This window comes from Octopus sinensis, linkage group LG7 (assembly GCF_006345805.1).
Source record: "Octopus sinensis linkage group LG7, ASM634580v1, whole genome shotgun sequence".
Classification (NCBI taxonomy): domain Eukaryota; kingdom Metazoa; phylum Mollusca; class Cephalopoda; order Octopoda; family Octopodidae; genus Octopus; species Octopus sinensis.
In genome coordinates, this window is record NC_043003.1 from 22,029,116 (window position 1) to 22,051,277 (window position 22,162).

General features: G+C 34.5%; 1 protein-coding gene across 4 annotated transcripts in view; it reads left to right on the forward strand.

Moving 5' to 3' along the window:
* Window positions 1-22,162, forward strand: part of LOC115213881 (serine-rich adhesin for platelets) — a 186,274-nt gene that overhangs the window by 108,692 nt on the left and 55,420 nt on the right. Inside the window, exon 2 of one of the 4 annotated variants that reach the window (XM_036504619.1) lies at window positions 15,246-15,318. The exons of the other annotated variants lie outside the window; for them this stretch is intronic. The gene's annotated coding sequence lies outside the window, so the exon portion shown is untranslated. The remainder of the gene's footprint in view (window positions 1-15,245; window positions 15,319-22,162) is intronic. 4 annotated transcript variants of the gene reach the window in all.

Consider the following 22,162-nt stretch of genomic DNA (forward strand, 5'->3'; position numbering starts at 1 on the left):
GTATTGTAGTGTTTAGCCCCCCTAAAATTCTTGCTATAATGTGAAATCTCTTAAACATATTTTCCTAATTTTTTTTTTTATGTTCATTGACTTCCTTGTGAACTTAGGAATCTATGTTTGCAGTGTTGTTGCTTGTTTGTAGTTACATAAAATGATATTCCAACAGAGCACATTTCCATTTCAGTCTCCTGATTCTTTTCTTGCTTCTCTGGTTGGAATTTTTGCAGTTTTACAGTTGTGTTGCACTCTAAAGAATTAAGAGAAAATAGAAATTAGATATTTGCATATGTATTTGCAAACATAGGTGCAGATGTGGAACATTGGGCAAGTTTCTTTTACTATATCCTTGGACCAACCAATGGACTTGGTTGATAGAAACTTTGAGTTGGAATATGTTTGTGTCTCCCTGTCTTGACATTACATGATAGCCGTAAATGAGGGTTATTGTCTTTCAAGCAGTGTCAGTCATTTCCAGTATTCTGCATAAAACATGCTTATCTGTGGGCAAGTATTACCTTGTTTAGAAGCAGGTGAGAAATGGCAACTGGAAGGGCATCTAGCTGTAGAAAATCTACTTCCAACAAATTCCGTCTGCCCCATGCAAGCATCGAAAAGCAGGCATTAAAATGATTATGATGATAACGTATATATACCCCATATATGCAAATAATGTACATCTATATTGACATAAATGCATAAAACGCACTGATACTCAAATTTATTCCTGTAGGTGTATCACAAGATGGTAATATATAATATTCTCAATGATACTTTATTTACAAAAAAAAATTTTTTTTAGAAAGAAGCTGAGAAATTTATGTATGGATTTTGGAGAGTTTTTTGGGAGAGAAATACATAATCTCTTGAAAAAATACATAACATATCAGTATTTATTGACTGTTGAATAAAGTTTGTTTTGATGTTCTTGGTTTTTATGTGTACATTTATTAAATGGAAGCTTTCTTCAGATGGTATTTTGTAAATAATGAGTTTACAGCAAAATAAAAAATATTGCACATAACATAATGGTCGTGGTGGTGGTGGAGAATTGTTGTAGAATTAAGGTAGTAAAAAATAAAACTGGAACTAGAATCTGAATCTTTTGAACAAGAAAGACTTTATTTTGAAAGCATTTTTGCTTTTAAAAGCATTTGTATTGGGATTTGTCTCTCTTCTCATGATTGATGTTACTAAAATATGAATGAAGTGTGCAGAAGATAGTAGAAACCATCAAAATTGCACAGTATTGGAGTCATATGCTAGACCTGCAACTTTTTTTATTTAACTATCAAAGTATATAATACAAAATTATTCACATTGATATTGGTTTTTATCATTTTAGCATTAAAGATATTTAACTCATTTTTAAATTTGTGTATTAACATTGGTGTTAAGCAGTAATTTTCAAGTTAAAATACAAAAAAGAAATCGTTTACAAATATTTAGTGAGAATTTATTGCCATTAAACTGCTTATGTGAGAATTTAAGATTAATGTTAACTTCTTAAAACAACTAATTTTGTTTGCTACTGAGATGTGTTTCATTAAAAATAGTTAATGTAAGTCTTTAATTAGTATATAAATAACAAAAAATATAATACTCTGAGATAATGAAGCAGACATGTAAATGTTATTTTGTAAATAACATTTTTTTTACCCTTCAATGAAAGTGTAGAATTGTACATAATGTTTAAATAAGGCAGCTATACACAACACCTCATGGAAGAGCTTTATAAAAAGGGAGAAGAGCTTTATAAAAATTAAGAGTTGATTTAATTTTTGATAGTTTTATCAATGAAAACTAGGTGAGATCATCATCATCATCGTCGTTTAGCGTCCGTTTTCCATGCTAGCATGGGTTGGACGGTTCTACTGGGGTATGTGAAGCCAGAAGGCTTCATCAGGCCCAGTCAAATCTGGCAGTGTTTCTACGGCTGGATGCCCTTCCTAACGCCAACCACTCCGTGAGTGCGTGATAACAGATGGTGGGCTCTCAGCTTTAGCACAACCTGAAGGTCATTCATTGTCAGCATTATGTAATGACTCATTTCCATGCCAGCATGGGTTGGATAGTTTGACAGGATTTGGCAAGCCCCAGGGCTGTGTTGAGCGCCAATGTCAGTCATTCACATGGTTTCTATGGCCGGATGCCCTTGCTAATGTTAAATACTTTACAGTGTGAACTGAGTATCTTTTGTTTTTGTATCAGTAGCATTAGTGAGGTCACCAAGTAACTTGTAAGACAAGAAGAGAACAGGTAAAAGCTAAAAGAAACACCAATAACAAAAAATAGTACCAATGTCTAATGAAGACAATTTGACTGTTGGAGCTATTTTTAATACAATGAAGTCAAGGAGCATTTAGCTTTCAGGTTGTTTCTCTTGTGAAGCATATACAATATCATTTAAAAGTTGATTTATTTAAGTATTTTTCTTTTTACAACTGTCTGGAAAAAGTTGTTGTAGAATTATATGTATAATATATAAAATTAAATTTCTCTACAAGTGAAATTTTTGTATGGATTCCACTTACTATTTCTTTCACACACTTTATTCATGAGACCAAAATAACCATGCTGATAAGGCGAACTATTTTATTTAGTCCAATAGAAAACCATAATTGATGTACGTGGAGCGTTTTCCTGTGAATATTGCCACTTTTCATAATGATTAAATTATGAATAAACCATTTTCCAACTCTATATTCTTGTAATCACTCACATTAACACATTTCATTTTCCCCCTTAAATCCATGTTGGAGGTAATTTTTTTATATTTATTTCTTCGTTTTTGTTTTTATTTTTATTTTTAGTCGGTTAACTTTAATAAATGGTTCCAGTAACCATTCATATTTACTTAATAGCTTCATTCTTATTTTGTCTGCAAGCATTTCAGCAGTAATTGAACTTCATTTTCTTCTTAGTTTTCAGTTTATATATATATATATATATATATATATATATATATATACATATACACACACACACATACATACATATATAATGGGTGGGGAGGGAGGAAAGTATATTGTGCTGCTTCTCTGTAAATCGCAAAAAAAAAAGTATGCTAAAAAAAAAGGCTAATATCCTTTTCTGTTCTTATTGTGTTTATTAATAGAAAAACTTATACCATGCTGTTAGGAAGAAAAAGAAAATTCTTTATTTCAACAATAATAATGTATTTTAGCTGATTTATCTCAGTAAATAATTCTTGACTGGAACAAACATGCACATGTATGCACGAGCACATACACGAATGAAAATATTTAGATTCCAATCAAATCCTTGTGACCTTACAATCTTGTCTGTCCTCGTTAAGAAAGTGACAGCTGGCTGAATCAAAGGTATATAAACTTTCTGTTCAATCCCCATTCATAACTTTGTCCACAAGAAAGACAGAAGACCAGATTATTGCCTATGCAGCAGGTGCACAACAAAAACGACAAGGATTTTATTAACTTGCAGTGATGGATTCAAATTATCCCAAAAGCAAGGCTTAGATAATAGATTTAGCATTCCAAAGAGAGATAATAGATACTTCACATACTGCCTAATGCCTTGAACACAGTGTTATCTATCAAGGTTGATGGTAAATCTTTTGGTTGAAGGGTTCGGTTAGTACTTAGTCTGGAGGATATGACACAGTTGAGACTGCAGAAGTATTTTAGGGCAGTTTTGTTTAGAAAACTCATTTAGTAGTGATGTGGTGGTGGCATGTGAAAATCTTCAAAAATATTGGTGATTGAAAGCTTGTTTAATTATCATTATTTTGAAGCTACTTGACTCACTGTTTTCTTAGGCAGATCTGTTGAGTTTTCTTAGATGCAGTTATTGTGTGTGTGTGTGTGTGTGTGTTGCTTTGTTCTCAATATGTAAGTGGTAGACAGATGTCAGTGACCTTTCACCTTATTGGATAGAGTAGTTCCTAATTTGGGGATAGCTTTGTATATGGTTTAGTGTCAGAATTAGCTAAAATTTTGACAGTAGATCCAACTTTTTTTTTGTAATATTTCCAATTTATATGTTTATCTTTTGGATCACCCCCCCCCCCCTCCATTTAATCAATGCAAGATTAGAATTTCTTTTTACCCCATTATTGTATAAACAATCTATATCCTGCACTTCGCTCATATTCAACACTCTTCAAAAGCATCCTAACTAGTGTCCTTTTGTCATGACCTGGGCTCTGTCATGATATCCATATACCTAACTGTTCTTCAGTTACTTCCCTCTCAAATCTAGTTTCCTTACAATGGTTTTATTCCTCCGAGAGAAGAGGGGACTGGCATGCATACAATGGAGATGGTTGAGTTTGAACTCTCTTGGGGGATGTTATTCTTGCATCAGAGAGGGTTGATATTTTAAATTAGTTCATGAGCACAACAGATCCAAGCAAATGCAGATTTCTAGAAAGTTATACAATTCGGAGTTAGACTGAAATTAAGAATAACAATAAGATGGGAAGGGTGGGAAAAAAAAAAGAAGGAAAAGATTACAAACAATTATTGATTGCAATTAATGAATATAAGATTTTTACATATTTCTGTTTAAAACCAGTTTTTAATTATTATTATCATCACTGTTGTTATTATTGTCATTGTCAACTTTTGCCAATGTCATCAATGTTACTAAATCTACTTTTCTATGCCAGTATGAGGTTGGATGAGTCAGCACAATAGCATACATCTTTGCAATATTGCTAATCACTATGGTAATAGGCGTATTTTATATAGCAGTTCTCAGTAATTTATTATTTCTCTTTTACTTAATTTTGCATTATTTTGTCATAATTTTTAAGGAAGCATTTTGCTGTTTGTTTAAAAAATTCTTGTTGACAAAATGTAATGCACACTAATTTGACAATAAACATGCATTTGGTGAGATGAAAGATCCCCTCCTCTTTCCCACCTCCTATGCAAATCCTACTTGATATATTCCTTTTAATTGTCATATTTTCACAAAGTTTTTATTGGAAATGAGTCAGTATCTTTTATACTATATCAACCTGAATAAACCAATTGCTAAGTGTATATACAGAGAATCCTGTAGAAAGAAAAAAAAAGAAATCATTGCTGTTTTTCTTCCAAGTTAAAGGGGAGAAAAATAAAATAAACTAATTTGAATTAGTCTTTGTCAGAAAGCCGTTTGGGAATTTTTCTTACTATTTCTTACATAGACTTGCTTATCTAAAATATTTGTATGCATTGTTTAACCTCTCGGAGACCAAACTTGCAGCTGATCGAATTTCTATCTGTTTAATATTTATAACAGTAAGTTACAAGCATCTTGGCCAGTATAGTAACAGAGATCTGAAATCTTGTCATATCCATTATTAATTAATGTGCTTCCTAAAGGTGCATTCTCCTCTTCTGTGGTAGGTGAGCAGCATTTGGAACAACATACAACTAACTGAATTTCATATTCAGTTGTAGCATTTGATATATCATATCCAAATTTACAGAACTAAATAACCCATACTTACACAAGAGAAGAGGTAATTTAAAATGCTGGTTTGTTACTACATCGGTAGTATACATTTGAAAATACAAATGACCACACTAATTGTATAAGTTTCCATATTTTTAATTACCCAGAGTATTTGCATTTACATATGTACAACAATTATTTGAATATAACATCATACAAGAAATATTGAATGTGATAGTAACAAGTCTTCATTGCTTAAACATTTAAATTATTTATATGAAATTCTTCATGATTACTAAAGACCAATGAAGTAGAAAAAAAATGAGGACATCTTATCAAAAATCTGACTGAGTTCTGTGTAGCACCTGAGACTTTTCTGGTTTGGAATCCAATATTTCAGTATTTATAACATTCTGTCAAACTTCCAAAACTTTTGGCTGAACTACTTAGCGGGAAAATTTATAAAACTTACTTTCAAGTCTACCACTATTTGGTTATGCACCATCCAGTGCACTGTTTTCTATCTCTTTTATAAAGTCTTACCTGTCTCTTTTACTCTTTTGTTTCAGTCATTTGACTGTGACCATGCTGGAGCACCGCCTTTAGTTGAGTAAATTGATTAGTACTTATTCTATCGGTCTCTTTTGCTGAACCGCTAAATTATGGGGATGTAAACACACCAGCATCGGTTGTCAAGCAATGTTGGGAGGACAAACACAGACACACAAACATATACACACACATATATATATATACTATGGACTTCTTTCAGTTTCCGTCTACCAAATCCACTCACAAGTCTTTGGTCAGCCTGAGGCTATAGTAGAAGACACTTGCCCAAGGTGCCACGCAGTGGGACTGAACCTGGAACCATGTGGTTCGTAAGCAAGCTACTTACCACACAGCCACTCCATCTACTTGTTCACTGGTCAGATCTAGGATGAATTTTTCTACTGCTGTTATCAGATAATAATTTCTTACCCCGGTTTTGCATTATTGCATTATACAATACCAGAAATTGAAAATGCTTTCAGATTTCACTCATTCCCCTATTTTGTCATTCTTTTCCCCCCAACAAATTTACTATATGATGCCTCACTGTTCTCATAGGGCAACTTAATCTTTCTTCCATCCACAGTTGATAAAGTAACAACTAATAATCCTACAAAGGCTAATTTTTAATTTATAAACGACACTCATTCCTTTCAAGAAAAGTGGAGTTTACTTTCTGTTTCATCAAATCTCAGTAGCTAGATTTTTCCATCATTAACTATGTTATCTTCACACCATCCCATACATTTTCTAACATTCATTGCTTTTATAATGAGACACTTAAGGAAATAAAATCTGCCCCAAACTGAAATAGTCCTTTCTTTTCTTGAGATTAGCATCTATCATTTCATTGCACTTTACCTCTGGATTTTGTTTTCATTACACCTGCCATTGCTGCACATTCTTAATTGTCTGTGGTTTTATAGTATATGATGTAATTAATTTGGTGCACAAACTGCTAAGAAAGATAATTGGCTTGGAGCTTTATGCGTTGTTTTATAGTTAAAACTCCAGATTTCAACAAATTATCATTTCATTCCTCCAATGTCCATGAAATAAATAGATAAATATCATAGTGAGAGTAAATGTATACGGAATGGATAGTGTATATCAGTAAATAAGCGATTCATGTATGAGCTACTAATATTCTACCATAGTTTTTTTTTTTTTTTTTAATAGCAGTCCAACTCAAAAAGGTTGCAGCACTTTTAAATCAAACACTTTGCAATTAAAAGTGGTGCACTTGCTCTAAAGATCTGCACCATGCTATATTGCCTTACAGCTTGGGGAACAGAACTAGTAAGAGTGAGATGTCTTGACTGTGGCTGCAGCACAAGTCTCATTTATGAGGTTGATTCTTTTTTGGCCAGCAGCCCAACACTAGTGATGCAGCTACTGTGACTTTGTAAAAGGTTAAAATCTTTAATTATAAAATAAGTTAGCTCTTGTAATAATGATGATAATAATAATCCAAAATCAAATGGAAATTTTACCTCAGAATCCTTAGAAATTCTAATACCTTACTCTATTATTAACTGTTTTAAAATTAAAAACATGCCAGTTAAATGGACTCACTCTCTCTCTATCTCTCTCTCTATCTCTCTCTCTCTCCTCTCTCTCTCTCTCTCTCTGTATATTATGTCCCATTCACAAAGCCAACATTAACCGATTTGTAGGGCAGTAAAGGTGTTGTAGAAAGGTAGATTATTTGTTGACAGGGTGTTAACTCCTGTTTTGTATCTCATGTTTCTGGGATCAAATCCACCAATCAGTAAGGCTTTTTCATTATACCTGAGATTGATTACATAGCAAAAAAGAACCAATATTATGATGACCCTTTTAGAGAAGAAAGAAAATAGGAAAATGTTTTGAAATGCTAACTCATGCTAAATGACTTGTTTTAGAATCGTGGATGAGAATTTTTCCTCTATTAGAGCTGTCTGTTGTCTTGACGACTTGATCTCTGAAAATATTCCATGTAGGATTGAACTAATTATTCCGTTTACTGTATTGACAGTTGATATTTTGAATCTCTTCTAGTTTTCATGTTGATATCTAATTTTTTTGCAAATAGTAACTGTGAAAAGTAATAACTTGGCTGGCCATTCTTTTCTATGCCACACATTTGGTTAAAATAAGCCAATGGAAGAGGAGGAGCAGTGGCCATGTAACCATTAGTTCCTCTCAGACTGTTGGGTAAGGTTGTTCCCCCACCTGACTAAAGACTTGTATTGTTGACATTATCATCATCATCATCAGTCCATGTTCTATGTTAGCATGGGTTGGACATTTTGACAGGATCTGATGGGCTCAAGGACTGTATCATGCTCTAGTAACTACTTTGGCATAGTTTCTATACTCAAATGCTCTTCCTGATACCCCCTATTTTACAGCATCTACCAGGTGCCTTTTCTCATGCCACCAGCACTAGTGAAGTTGTGATGCAGCTTGCACCAAAGGGACAGCTTTACACTAAGAAATTAGGGGTAAAACTACGAGAAAAAGGGCCAGAACAGAACTAATAAGTGTATTCCTCTGCTTCCTCCTCACTGGTTTTATTAATCAAAGACAGTGGCCTCTTTTTCCGGGCAATTTGTCTGCTTTCAGAAGCTCAGCCCCATACTCTGAACTGCTGTGAGTTTTAGTGTTATGGAAAAATAAATCAGATGTCTAAAAGTCCTGTTTGCAACCAATGCTAAGTGCTATGAGGGAAAAAAACCCTTAATGGCTTTTTTCATAAGCAGAGGCTCTTTGTAAGAGTGATTTCCATATTTGTTTTACAAGCTGTCAAACCTCTCCCATTCTATATAGCATCAAAGGGAGATAGTGCTAGTTAAAGTACTGAACTAATTGGTAATTGATGAGTAGTTTGGTAGCTTTGTGGTGCCATGATTGAATCCTCCCTTACAAAGATGACAGCTTGTTCCTGAAAACATTCCTGAAATCAACAAGATAGGAAAGCTATTTTTACTCTGCACTGTTAGAGTGGCCATTTTGTATTAGTGAAACAAAATCTGCATTATTTTGATGATGGTTGCTACTAACATGTACTGGTGCTATATAAAGAACACGTTAACCTGCCAAATCTTGAAATAAAAAAAATGAAAATGAAACCACCCCCACCTTCCACCATTCTTCTGTTCCAATCTGGTAGTCATAGCGATCACTTTGAAGTCTCTATTATGCCACCATTTCTTCTCTTCCATGCCCACCACTTGCAGTGAGTTAACATACCCCCATCTAAAGTCTCTTATTTTTGGGAGATGGCATTCTTATAAATAAATCCAGCTTGCATAAAAGTTTTCATGAAACAAAGTTAAATTTAGTGTTGCTTTGTTGTACCACTTTATAGCTTTGTTAGGTCAGAATGTTGGATATAAGGAAGTAGACACTTTGAATGAATTAATATTTTTTCACAGACATGTTTCTTAACATCTTTTTACCTTTCTGTATGAATTCGCGATGCCTTCTCCTCTATGTAGATTCTCAATTTGATAAAGAAATGAAGAAAGAAATACACAAAATAACAAAACTATGAACACGAGAAATTCCAGTTTTTAGTCTAAAACTAACTGCAGTTATTTTCTGCTTACTAAATTGCAACTAGAAATTGACTGGAGAAAATGTCCGCTGAAATCCCCCTCTCAACCTTTCACTTTTGACACACATACAATCCACTCCCTCAATGTACACGCGCGCACGCACGCACACACACACACTGGTTAGAACATATGCAATAAAATTCTACTGTTGATCTAAAAATGATTTATTTACATTAGAATAGTTCAAGTTTATTAAGCGACTGAAATTTTTATAACCAGAATATGAAAGTGAAAGGTGACAAGTAAGGATCCTTCCTGGTACTATAGGAAGGAGGAGTTGATAAGTTAGATTAGTCCAGAGGATTGCTGTGAATGTAATATTTGATGTTAAATAGTTTCTGTGTAGGCCATTGAGATTTTGTTTACTTCCAATCTCTTATTTTTCTCTGAGGTAGAGAGCATGGTGATCGCAGCCTATATGGCCTATCCACACTGCAAAACATATGTGCATATGCATGTGCACACACACACACACACACACAATGTACGGTTTTCATTGTTGGAAAGATCAGCAAAGAAAAAACTCCGCCCAATAAGACATTTAATAAACACAAGATTTATGTGTAAGTTACTAAAAGTCTTATCCTCGGAGAGTACAATAGTTGGATGAACTTTTGTAGCATGCTCTGCGCTATCCTGCAATCATCATCATCTTTAACGTCCATTTTCCATGCTGGCATATGCATATACATACTTCTTTTACCCCCTCACCCCATAACGATATTTACCAACAAGCACACCTCCACTTTTCCTCATCATTCACTATATTCACCTTTACACTCATCTCAAACCATCTGTCACTCTCTTCTAATACTCTTATGAACACATCCAATCAGCCCTCCAGTGGTATTCACATACCTTGTCACCAACATCTTTATCATCTCTCTGGTTACTCCTACAACACTCCTGTATAATGCAGGGGGTGTGGTTAAGCTGTTTCTCTCTTCTGTAGCAAGATACCTGTGCCTGTCCCTCTGTCATACTTTCAATACTTGGTACAAAGCTACTCCCCCCCCCTCTACAACGCCACTTAATTTTTGGGAGACTGCGAAAGAAAGTCTGGGAGCGGAGAGGAATCAGCCTCAACACCAAGCTGAAAGTCTACCGGGCAGTCGTGCTTACCACTCTACTATACGGCTGCGAAACGTGGACTGCTTACCGAAGGCACGAGCGCCAGATAAACCACTTCCATCTCAGGTGTCTTCGGAATCTCCTTCACATCCGCTGGCAGGACAAAGTCCCAGACACGGAAGTTCTGAAGCAGGCAGATCTCCCTAGCACCATCACAATCATGCGCAAGGCCCAGCTGAGATGGGCGGGCCACGTCTCCCGCATGTCCGACACTCGCATCCCAAAACAGCTCTTCTACGGTGAACTCGGCCAGGGCAGGCGCAAAGTCGGAGGGCAGAAAAAGCGCTACAAGGATAGTCTCAAGGTCTCTCTCAAAGACTTCTCCATCGGAACAGAGACCTGGGAGACACTTGCTGCCAACCGCTCATCCTGGCGCAGCGCAATCACCGTGGGAGCAGGGACAGCCGAGGAGGGACGGATTCGGTCAGCGGAGCAGAACGTCAGATGCGTAAAGTCAGAGCCGCCTGCACCAGTAGCACTGCCCCTACCCACTTCTGCCCCACCTGTGGGAGGGGCTTCCTTGCCCGGATTGGCCTCACCAGCCACCTCCGGTCTCATGGCGGCAGTTCCATCAGATGATGTCAGTTGGTCATCTTCGAACCGAAGGACGAACATTAGGATTAGGTTAAGCTGTTTCTCTCTTCTGTAGCAAGATACCTGTGCCTGTCCCTCTGTCATACTTTCAATACTTGGTACAAAGCTACTCCCCCCCCCCCTCTACAACGCCACTTAATTTTTTTTTTTGTATTATTGCATGTTACTTGGCAACCTCATTGGTGCCAGTGAGTATTACGAAAAACTCACCCAGTACACTTTAAAGTGGTTGGTGTTAGGAAGGACATCCCACCCTAGAAACCATGCCGAAGCTGACATTGGAGCTCAATAGTCCCTTGACTCATTGGATCCTGTCAAACATCCCAAGCCAAGTCAGCATGAAATACAGACATTAGACAATGACATATGCATGCACGTGCACACACACACACCACACACACACAGTATAGTAGATGGAAGCTGTAGAAAATCTTTCATGCATGTGCACTTACGTGTATGAATGTTTACATTGTACATTGAGCTAAACAATGGCTCATGTCATTTGTTGACATTTTCCTGATTATCAAATTGTCCAATAGCTCTATGCTTTCAGAGATGAGTGGAATGAAAACTCCTTACATTGGATTTAAAAAAAAAGGAGTTGGGGGTAAGGATTAGTGACAGGAGGGACACCTAGCTGTAAAACAATGCTTCAGTAATATGTATGCATCCAATCCATGCTAGTATGGAAAAACCAACAGAAAACAAACAGATAAATGGTGTTTGTGTTTGTTTAAATAAGCATAGTTGCTTGTAGCTTCAGGTTTTATTGCAGTTTTGGTTTGTATTTATGCCCCCAAACCTACCTTTTGGATGCAGTTAGAAGAATTTAGGTACATGAAGTACCTTGAAACATCAAAGATCCTTTCTCTCTCACTTCTCTCTATAGACACTTACTTCTCTTGGTTATGTTTTTATATGAATAGGGAAACTATTATCATCATCATTATTATTATTCACATGAACTGCAACACTCTTCTATTATTATAGTATTTTTCTTTGGTTTCTTTGAAATCAACTCTTTCTAACATTATTAGTCTTATATTAATTGCAGCCCTTTTTCAAAACATAGATAAAGCATTTTGCTAAAGACACAGAAGGAGCTGTTGAGAAGCAACCTTGGACTTGTTATCTTTGTTTTGGGTTTGTTTTCTGTAATAGATATGTAAGATTTCATTAAATAAACTATTGTTTTAGTCTTTATTTGCCTAGCTTACATGCTTTGTTAATTCCCTCTTTATATACATATATACTTTCTCCATCTCACGTATATAGATTTTTAATGAAAGCAAAATATTGAAACTTATATGCAAGCAAAGTCTTTCTTTTTTTTCCTAGATTAATGTTTTAGACAAAAGCAAAAGAAGGCATATGTGTTTGGGTGGCATTTTTCAAAAGATGGCAGTTCTCTTATCTTTTCTATTGTAGTAGCAGAGATGAATGTTAGGTTTTGTTCAGTAGAGTTTTTTAATCAACTAGTTTAATTAACTTGGCTTCATTTTTATTATGGTAAATATTAAAAACCTTAGAAATGTACACCATATTATATTTTATTTTAACTCTTTGCTGTTCATGTTAATTCTTCAATATATTTGTTGCTTTTATTCTAACTCTTTACATGTTAAGCTGCCGTGCAGGCTTTTTAAATCTGAATGTTCCTCTGAAGTCTGACCCCTAGTACATTTAATTGTCAAATGTGAGTGACACTAGTTTTCAATACAGATAAACCAACAATAACAGCATTATGGGGGTACTTGTGCCAGAAATCTATTTGTGTGTGTCAGTACTTTGACCATTCAGTTTTATAACACTTAACTAACAATCTTTATAAGTTTGCAGTTTTGTTTTTCTCTTCTCAGGGAAAAAAATATATGAAAAGATAAAAAAAATAGCTATGGCTTTCAATTGGTTATGTTTAATTGAAAACTTTTCATTTTTGATTGGCTTTACATGTAGTTTTGAATTTACTTCAAATATAGTATCAAATTCATGAAAGTGTTAGATTATTTAATTTGAAGTGGCTAAACCCCCCCCCTTTTTTTTTATTACCAACATTAAATTGTAAAATTTTAAACTTTTTTCTATTTTGTTAATATTACAGGTTGTCTTTGTAAACATGTGTATCATATGACCTGATTCTCATGGCAGAATCCTTTGAATTGTTGAAAACATTCTAATAAAACTAGAAGAGTCTTGAGTCCAGATGTCAATATGGTAGATCATAAATTGTTAGTTGCAAAAAAAAAATCCAGATGCTGCCTTCAAAGTGGCATTGATCAATATATAATAATAATAATAATAATAATAATAATAATAACAACAACAACAACCCTTTCTACTAAAGACACAAGGCCTAAAATTTGATGGGAAGGGCCAGTCAATTATATCAACCCTAGGGCATGACTAGTACTTATTTCACCAACCCCTAACGGATGAAAGGCAAAGTCGACTTTGGTGTAATTGAATCTCAGAATGTAAAGATGGACAAAATACCGCCAGTGCTCAACTGCTTATTTTTATTGATCCTGAAAGGATGAAAGGCAAGTTTGACCTTAGCAGAATTTGAACTTAGAAAATAAGGCTGGAAGGAATGCAACATAAAATTTTGTTTGGCATGCTGATTCTGCAGCAGGTGGTACTGTTGTTTTCGATGCAAAATACACTAAAAGCAATGGAATCTCTTGTGGACTTGCAGAAAAACCAGAACTTTGGTAGTTAATGGGGTCGTCTGCTCAGTTGTCTCATTAGAGGTAGTTAATAGTTCTTGTTAACCCTTTAGCATTTAAATAGGTCATATTTGCCAAAATATTCTTGTTTTTATGCTCAGACCAGCCAAATCTATCTTCTCACACCTACCTTACAATGTCATTCTAAAAAAAACTATCATATCATTGAAATTTCAAAGGGACAAGACAATGTATGATTAATTCAAAACAATGCATAAATAAGCATTATATTTGGCAGTAATTTGAATACTAAAGAGTTAGCCCTTTCATTACCAACCCGACTGAAACTGGCTCTGGCTCCGAGTACAAATTTCTTGTTTTCATAAGTTTTGAATTAAAATCTTCCACCAAACCTTAGTCACAATTTATGTTCCTAACATTAGCTGAATGATAGCTAAGTTATTTTACTAAATTCTTTGTTATATTTAAAGTAATTGAAACAAACACAGAGCATCTCAAAATATATACAGTAATGAAAGGGTTAAATAAGTAGCATTGTAAAGAAAGCATAGCTGCCAGAGTAGGAAAAGGTGGAAGAAGTTGCTAGACTTACAGCATGTGTTGATAATGAAGAGTGTGCGCCTCGTTTCTCTCTCTTCAGAAAGTAAGCTACAAAGTGTTCTGTAACAAGGTAGTGTGACACAAGTATTGACTATGGAAGTCAGGTGGGGGTGAGAGAAACAAGGCAAAGTGTGCTCTGTTGCATGTGACAGGCAGAGCATAGTAAATAAACTATTCATTGAAAGCATCAGCTTATCTGTGCAGAATAAATGATTGCACTGATGGCAATATGTGATATGAATGGGAAACGGGTACTGTATGCTGTCAGCAGATAGTATCCATGACAGAAGAAGACATAAGCAGACATGAGAAGTCAGATCTTAAGACGAGGAGTCTCTTAAATGAAAGAACAAAAGATCAAAACAAGTAGTGACCTGTTGTATGGTAGACTTATTCAACCTTTGCCAATATAGACAAACCACTATTAGAAATAGACGATATTATCAATCATATTATTTCAAAGTGTATCGTTATTGATATTGAAATATGCTTCTTTTGATCTTGTCAAACTATTAATCGCTCCTGACTTCAATAGAAAATACATATTGCTTTTTATTTGGGGAAATTCAGTAGATATTTGAACTTCAGTAATGTGTTGATACAGATTAGTGGATCAAGTAGGAATGTATATGAATATTTATTTTATGTTTTATAGATACAAAATTTGCTTCAATGTTACCCAACACTTGGGATTTGATGGAGAATATTCTTCAGTGCTGTAAACATTTGTAGGTACTAAATTTTTTGAGATGTGTTCATATTGTGAATAATGTCTTTTACAGAATATTTATGTATCTATGTTTTTACTTAATTTTACCTGTCCAAACTTGCAAGCTTCTCTAGGTTTATAAGGTCACTTTGGTGCTTTAACCATATCAAACACATTAATGATAATGAACCTTTTAAAGGTAGCTAGCTTTGAAAGTTGTGGAAAGGGCCAAACTTAATTTTCTGTGTGAGGTTGCAGATGCTCGGCTGTTTGCTGTTTTTGTCCACAAACCGACTGGTGAGAGCTTCTTGGGTGCAAGCCAGAAAGGAGAGACATACGTGAAACAGAGCTGTCAAGACCCTGCAGATATGGGCCTAACTTGAAAGCAGGCTCACAATGGGTCTTGCAACTCTTTTCAGGGGAGATCACTCATTGCGCAATGAGAGCATGGAGAAACTTTGACTATGCTTTGAAAAAGGTAGTGGGAGTATTGAAAATCTGAAATCTGATGGTAGTTACAACACTTGTTATTCTTTTAGTGAATTATGCTTTTCTCTCTCATTACCTTAATATTCTATTTTCTGCATATCTTTAAACTCTTACAACTATTCTCTACATAAGATAATTAACTGGCACAAAACACCTGCATGTTATGCAAAAATGATAAAACTGGAAATATTCTTTAGGAGAAATGCTACTTTCAAGTCTTTTAATGATTTCTGTATGCAAAAGGTGAAACAATCTGCATCACTGAAGGTTGTTAGATTTGAAGATCATTTTTTTAAAAAACTGCTAAATAAGCTAATCAAGAAAAACAGAAGGAAGGAAAGAAACTATTTACCATTATGGAGGAAGTTTTCTTTCCATAATTGACTGGGAGTCATGTAGGAAACTGCAAAAACTGTCATGAGGTCAGGATATATTGCTGAATTAGCAGCAATTTAATCTGTAGACTTCTCACCGAATTGGATGTTATTTGAGAATATGGACTTAATGGATTCAGCATATATCGGTGGACAGTTTGCAGCTGCATATGCCACAACAGTGTCTAGTTAATTATTAAAGGAAGTGATAAACTCCAATGTGCATTATTAGTGCTCTGTATATTTAAGATTATCGGGCCTGTTTGTACAATTATTTGGAACTTAAAAGATCTCTCCCTCCCTCCCTGTGTGTGTGTGAAGTTTCAGCAAATGAAAGCATTGAATCCATATGGGAGTTATTGCTCCTTTCTCATATTTATTTATTTTCCTAAATACCACATTTTATGGCAGATTCTCAAAAATTACCGGCAGCCATTGTTATTGCCTTTTCTCCTGCTGAATATGGCTAAGGAAAACAAACTTCATTTAATCCTGTTATAGTAAATTTTCACTTGGTCATGAAACTTGAGTCCCTGCTAAAATGGCATTAATGTACTGTATAAAGTGCATGTTTATATGTGCATGTGTTACACATGTTCATAAAGTGACTAATTTATGAAGTGATGTTAGTTTCAATCAATAATTATTTCTAACTGCTGACAAATTGGCGGGGGGGGGGGGGGGCAGAGAAATCGAAACACAATTATATCTGATGGACAGAAAAAAAAGTGATAACTGTTGTTAAAATATGAGGTAGTTTCTCTTTATCTAAACATATGTTGGTGATTGAAATATGTCAAATGTAAGATAAAATGATTTAAAAAACTGTAAGCGAAAAATATTATAGCTAAGAATGATGGAAAAAATTTAAACATTATAATACCTATGGTTAATATATGAAATAGTTTCACTGCACAATTTAACTCAGTAATTCAGTGTAGTATGATTGGTTTCAAATGTGTACTATGTACCACACATGACAGCAGTTTATGCTGCGTACAGAGCATATTCACTTTTTCAAATTTTTAACTGTAATAGAAAATCAACTACAATATAGGAAGGAGGAGAAGATAGATCCAAGAAGTTGTGATGTTCATGCCTTAATCATTTGAAAATATTTGTCACAAAAATCACTGCTTCAGGTTCAGTTCCACTGCATGATATTTAGAAGCAAGTGTCTGTCTACTATAGCCCTGGAACAACCAAAAGTCTTGTGATTTTGGTAGATGAAAGCTCAAAGCCTCTGCATGTGTGTATGTGTGTCTTGATTTCATGAGATTGTTGTAAATGAGTATCATCATCATACAAGCTGTCTTTTATCCGATCTTCCAGGAAAACATCTCCAGTCTTGGGAAATATTACCTTGCTTGGAAATGGGTTAGGGCTGGGCTGACCAACCTGCGGCCTATGGGCCGCATGTGGCCCACAGACTTTTATCTTGATACTTTCTTCAAGTATTGAGTTTAATTTCAAAATATAATTGTTTGTAATAAAACATTTGTTTCAAAATAAATTTCAAATTCATAAGTGATAGCCTACAATTTTATAATTTCAAACAAATGAAAAGTATGAAAAATTCTTGATTCTGTAATTTGATTATTTGACTATTAGTGCATAAAGTATACAAGTGGCCCTCAAAAAACTTTGTGTGATTAAAGTGGCCCGCAATGTAATTTGAGTCGGCCAGGCCTGGGTTAGCGCTAGCAACATGGGGGATCCAACTGTAGTAAATTTACCTCAACAAATTCCATCTGGCCCACGCAGGTATGGAAAAGTGAATGTTAAAATGGCTACTTTCAATATTGAAGATTGCGAGGTCAAGGGTTTCAAGAACATTTCCTGTGATCATCTGTTGTTGCAATTTGCTTGTCACAGTTTTAAATACCAATCCTCAAATCTCAGTGTCTCTTCATAAAAACAGACTTTATTGTATCTCATTACATTACAAACCATCTCTCTGAACACACTGTGTATGCTGATTTTCGATTCATATGAGGATTTGTAAGTTTGTCATGATACATTTCACTGTTCAAAGTATTTTTGAGGTCGAATACTAAGTTTAATATTTACATATTAAATAATCAGAGAGATGAATGAGAAATTTAATTCTGTGCTTGCATGTGTGTGTAATTCTTCCATATTTTCTTCGTAAGATCACTTCAGGATTTTCTTCTTTCACAGCAAATATTGTAGCTGAGTTGTAGCTTCAGTCATGATAAATAGACTGTGCTCCGGAATTGACCTCTTAATATTGTTAGTAGGTGCCTTCATTGATGACTTGTATTCATTGCTATTGATTTGATTTAGCTATGCCACTGCTGCTGAACTGTCCACATAGCTGAATATCTGTTTTCAATTCCAAATAGTGTCTCATTGAACAAGTGTGTATGTATGTATATATATACACATATAGATAGTTACATTGTGAAGAGTAGTAATGAATGTTTTGAATTCAATGATTTCACTAGTGTGAATGGTAAAAATTATTCTTGTTTAGACATGCTAGTGCCTGCAGTTGGCAAATGCCATGCAGCTAAGATTGGTGTATTGCATAATAGCTGCAATCTTAAGAGTGCACATCATAGTGACTTTGTCGATCAGTTCAAAGTCAAATTATCTTGATAAGCTTTTTCCCTTTCTTCCTTTTGCCCTGAAAACATATAACTTTCTCTTTTTCTTATTGTTACACATTATGCAAAGTATTGTTTTGAATATTTTAATTTATTTATATACTTATTATTATTATCATTATTATTATTATTATTTTCATTTCCATTTTCGTTGGAATGAGAATCAAATTTTCCATTACCTATGCCATTGTATAATTTTTATGTAACCTACTTTAAAATTTTTCAGTCCATTATCATTTTGTTTTTCTTTCCCCCTGCTTTTGTAGCCATCTCTGGTATGTTTAGAATTCAGTCAAATCTAATTAAAAATGCATTTCTTTATTTATTGTCTTCTGCATTAACCTTCACTATGTTTGTTCGATTATTTCCTCCACTAAGGAATCCTGGGAAATTGCTGTATTATCTAACTTCAAGTTTCTCATGTGAGATTATATTTGAGTGTGTGTATGACATTTCTTTGCATATTTATTTTCAGTGTTTATTAAATGACTGTAGTAAACTCCGGAAGTTAATTTCAGAAATAACTTTCATTCAAAACTATCTGCTATGCACAGAACATTTTGTAATTGTTTTGTTAGATAATGGCTTCTTGGCTTCTCTCATTGCTTATAATGCTGTCTATGCCTTCTCTTTAGCTTAGTCCTTTCTTTTCAAGTGAAGGTTGATTTTCTGTATTATTTTTAAAAAAAATTTTTTTTTTTTTAAATTGTTTTGTGTCCTTTTAAAAACATTCCTTTTCATACTGTGGTTTTGCTTTTAGTTCTCTTGGCAATTGAATTTATCTAGCTATAATTTGTTATTACAATATGCTGTCATCATAATAGCTACATCTTTGGGCAGCTACTTTACATCCAGCTGGCCATTGGCAACTTTTCTAAGTGCTTTGTTTCCCAATGCACTGACTCTGACTATACATTTACTGAGTGGATGTTACCACTCAATTATACCTATTCATTAGCTTGATTTCATCACTTTGTTATAGAGAGAGAGAGAGAGAGAAAGTGTACAAGTTTTCTCAACAGGCTTTCCTTTTCTTTTGTATATTGAAACACCCCCCTCTCTCTCTCTCTCTCTCTCTCTCTCTCTCTCTCTCTCTCTCTCTCTCTCTCCCTATATATATATATATATATATATATATATATATATATATATATAATATATATATATATATATATATATAATTACAATTTTTTGTGTAAGTTGCTTATATTTGCCTGATATTAAATGCTTCACAAAATTGTATTGTCTTTGATTATGGTATTTACGGCTCATGAATGTTTGCAGTATTTTTCTGGTAAAAGGTAGAAAATTTTGTATGTTAAGTTTGTATTCCTCTGAGGTAGGTGAACATTAGAAGGAGGGGGGAGGGCCTGTAATACTCGCTCACCTACCTGAAAGAAAATATAAACTCCCTTTCACCAGCAATCCATCTTAATTTATGCTTGTACTTCGACTCTACCCCACACTCACTCTCCAAGGTATTAACTATTTTGATTGTGGAATGTAAGAGAATGAGAGAAGCTAAGCAACAGCAACACTACCGAAGAAGAGTAAACATTGTCTGCATTAATTATTGAGCACCATCCACTTCAGATTCTGCTCTTATTAGAGCTGGCTCACTCCTGCCTGCTTCCAAAAAAGGGCACTGTGGTACTGGGGGAAGTTGAATCGATGTAAACAAGCTTTCTTTGCCTTGTTGTCAGGGCATGTTAGTGTATGTAGGTCAAACATGGATTTTGCTACAGAACACAAACATTATATCAATGGCTGACTTGCACTGGCACCCACTTTTTTTTTCTTTTGTGTCTATTAAAATAGAAATTAATGCAGGCGAGGAGGCTGCATCAGTGTCCCTTCCTTCATCTCTTACACAAACGTTGTTTGGCTTGATTCTGTTCTGTTTTGTTTCCTCTCAGTTGTTAACAGCTGAGAGGTTAGTATTATTCATTCCCTATCTATCTCTCTGTCTCTGCCTCACACACACACACACACACACACACACACACACAGTCACTTTTCCATTCACAAGTCTCAGCTATCAGTTTTTCCTGCGCATATTTTCTGCTGTATTTTCTTCCAGTGGATGTGTGTGTGTGCTGCTAAAACAAATAAAAACTTCTTTCTTTTAAAGATATGGTGCATTTTTTTTTTATATTTTAAAACACAATATTTTACATCCAAAGTGTATTAACTTTGAAAATTTAATGTTTCAGATATGTTAGAACATATCTGAAAACAATTTACAAATATTTGTTACACAATGTGTGTGTTCATATATATATATATATATATATACACACACACATATATATTTATATACATACACACATATATATATACATATATATATATATATATTAAGAGAGTAGAAATACAGCCTTTGACTACATGTTTATAAGCTTTTTAGTTTTTGATTTTAAATCTTTGCAGTTCACTTTTGCTGTTGATTACTTTAGTGTTGATAAAATAAGTATCAGCACTTAGATTGAGATCAGTTCGTTTCGGTCTTCCTGCTGCTCCTTCTCCTCGTATGAGGAAGTGAAAATCAAGTCCAATCCCAGTTAGAACAAATAAGTATGTGTATATAAGTGTGTTGTTTGTAAATGAAATAGGTGATGCCAGATGCATTTCCAAGAAGAAATACCAGTCAGAACACCACTGAAAGTGTTTTAGGGAAACAATAACAGAAAATTAACTTCAAAATATGACAATGTTTTTATACTTTTACTCTGTTGTCTAAATAGTTGTTAATTGCTATTTTGTCAGAGTTTTCCTTTTAAATATAAATTCATGTTGTCATCATCATCATCATCATCATCAGCATCATAAGTAAATTTAAATGTAGATGTTTATTTCTGATTGTTTTTGTTGTTGTTATGGTGGTGGTGGTGTTGATGGTGTATATGCATGGAAGCTCATGTACTTGCTCCTGTGCAATGTACATTAACTTATGCATATTCTAGTCATGAAGTTCTGAATGATGAGTGTGTTGATAAGAATCTGAAAATTTACAAACAGCCAATATCATTTCCACATTGTCTCTGCATTAATGGTATGCTAATGTTTTCAATTTGTTTATATGGTTGTTTATCAAATCCAATAATGACTCCATTTTCTCCTTAAATATTGGAACCTTTTGGGGGCCACAGAATCCCAACTGCTATTGCCAATGTTTTACTTAGCATGTACTCCGTGAGCAAAGAGACTACAGATGAGATTATATTTCTTCCTCACAGACGTGTGTGGTACCCTGACCATTGCAAACTCAGTGACCACCCTTGAGATTCAAAATCCATTATCCATATTGCAAGAGTTGGTATTAGAGCAATGAAGGTTTTGACATTGGAGGTGTACATTTCCCAGTATCATA